Consider the following 2527-nt stretch of genomic DNA (forward strand, 5'->3'; position numbering starts at 1 on the left):
CATACATAAAAATTAAGATAATCTGTTTTTAATATGTTTTATTATAATTTGCATAGACAGTATGTACATCAGTATATTTATATGGGTATTCTTGCTAACATTACATTTGCTGATCACATTATGCATTATAAAATGCTTACACAGACTGACTCTGAGTGTACAATCCTTGTTCTCAGAGAATATTTGTTTTTGTTGAGGAGTCAAGTGAGACAAGAGTAATGTAGTAGAAAGAGTACCAATTTGAGAGTTAAAGAGATTTGGTGTCCTGACCTCATTCTGGCACTTACTAGCTGTGAACAAACTAAATTAACCTTTCTCATTAATTTGGGGTATTGGAGTAAGGTGTAAATGCCATAATTCTTTGGTGATAATTCACAAAATCAGTAGAAAGTAGTGTGGTCACATGAAGTGATAAATTGAAGGGCTGTCTTCATCTGAGACCATTCTTTATGTGATCAAAGACATTATGGATGTTTTTGACACTATGGAGATTTTTAACTACAGTTACAGTCACTGTAAATAGAAACATTTCCTCATCAAGGTAATGGAATCAGTCTGGAGACAGAAATCAACCTATAACTTGAACAAAATAAGTTTAATCTAAATAATTATTAAGCTATCATAGAAAAGTACCCATATAGATATAAAGAGACTATAAAGCATTCCCTAGGATGAAGGGGGGTGGTATATACAATGAAGGAGAGCTTATAGACAGACACCCTCCTAAGGATGAGGCAGATCAGTACTCATTGGAGCCAGAGGGTTGCAGCTTCACTGGGTTGCCTAAGCCAGAGCTGGTCCACAGTTACCAGGCAAACAACAACTTGCCAGGATATAGGCAACTGATGCTGGTGGGAGGCTCATAGAAAGAGTGGAGTGCTGCTGTGGGTATGAGGCTGAGAGGGCCCCATGATGGTGGTCACTAAGCCCAGGTTGAGACTTTGAGTTCACTGAGGGACTGCATGATCATGGCACCACTAGGTGTAGTCACACACATCCGTCATTGATGGTCCATGCCGCAGGAACAAGACCAAGCAAAAATGCAGCACAAGGGCACCTGAAACAGATGCCTCCTTCCCCTTGTCATATTTCTTTAGAGCCCTCTGCTGATAAACACTTAACACAGTGCTTGGTATAAACCAGAAATTCTTGGAGAGTCCCAACCATTATTACAGAGCAAGCACTGAAGGGTGAATCTGGAGCTGAGAGCCAGTAAATTCATAATTGACACAGTGCAATTAGTTCTTTCCTCCCAAAAAAACCACATATGTCAATTTTGAATTTCTCAACTGTAAGTGAAGACATTACCCCCAGGTCTCTGCTATTTTTCTATACTTGCCCATAAACACACACACACACACACACACACACACACACACACAGTGCCTGGATTTTCCAAAAGTTCATTTGATTATAATGAACTGCTTCAGTCTTGCTATTTGACTCTAAACTAAAAGAGCATCCTCTTCCTAATAACCCACATCTTAGTTGAGTCACTGGTACGTCCAGACCCTTCTTAATTTTGAGCCTGGAAATTTTCACACTAATGAGTGTTCTCTCAGCTATCCGGGAGTCTGCTGCATGCCTGTCTGGCTCTATTCCTTGCCCCTGACAGAGCAGGCAAATATAATGGATATTTTCCTAGATTAAATACTGGTTTCCAGCTGACTGTTTTCTTAGCAGAAACCAGAGGAGAGTGGAGCAGCTTGTCTCAACTTTAATTCATACCAGGAAGCTTCAGGGATGCGGTTGGAAGTTGGAAGTGTCATGGGTCCATTTCTTGCTCATCAGAGCAGGTACACATTTGGAACTGATGTTCTCTCACTGGTACTGACCTCATCATTTGTAGTGTCATCATTCATTGATGATGGTTGTTTTAAACTGTTATTGCCTCTGTTCCATTATCAGAAACACAAGTACAGCGTGCTTAATGTCAGTGATGTCAAGGACAAAGCCAAATAGATTACCTGAAACACCAGGTTGTGAAATCCTTGAATGTAGTAGTTGGCATTTGAATCATTAGCAGATACTCAGTGATTGTTGAATGAATGAATGGCATTATGAAGGGTGGTGGTGGTTTCTTTTCATTCTGTTAGTTGTTTTGTTGTGTTTTTCTCCCCACTATCAGAATTTGAAACCTAAAGGAATTAATTGTAGAGCTTTCTAGGCCTTGTTGAAACAAAGTTTCTGAATATGATTTTTACATTGGGTTAAAATTAAAATTTTATTCTTTTATATTAGAATTTAGGTTTAAAAAATTGTCTCTCCTTCAATTCTCTTTACACATATGAGCAAGAAATTCTTCCTAGGTTNNTTACCTATGATTCTTACTCACTGCATCTTATTAGGGAGCCATCATAATTAGAAGTACAAAATTGTTAGCTCAACAGAGATGTAGGAAGTACCAAGAAATTAAGAATACTATATTTCTGAATGAGGCTTATATCATTTAGAGTTCTCACTAAGAATAAATATATACTGTTTTGTAAAAACAAAACCTCTCTTGTTCACAAAATAAAATGCTGAT

General features: G+C 38.1%; 1 protein-coding gene across 1 annotated transcript in view; it reads left to right on the top strand.

Moving 5' to 3' along the window:
- Nucleotides 1-2527, top strand: part of CNKSR2 (connector enhancer of kinase suppressor of Ras 2) — a 231532-nt gene that overhangs the window by 73093 nt on the left and 155912 nt on the right. The window lies entirely within an intron of this gene.

This window comes from Crocuta crocuta, unplaced genomic scaffold, assembly GCF_008692635.1.
Source record: "Crocuta crocuta isolate KB4526 unplaced genomic scaffold, BGI_CrCroc_1.0 scaffold488, whole genome shotgun sequence".
NCBI classification, from domain to species: Eukaryota; Metazoa; Chordata; class Mammalia; order Carnivora; family Hyaenidae; genus Crocuta; species Crocuta crocuta.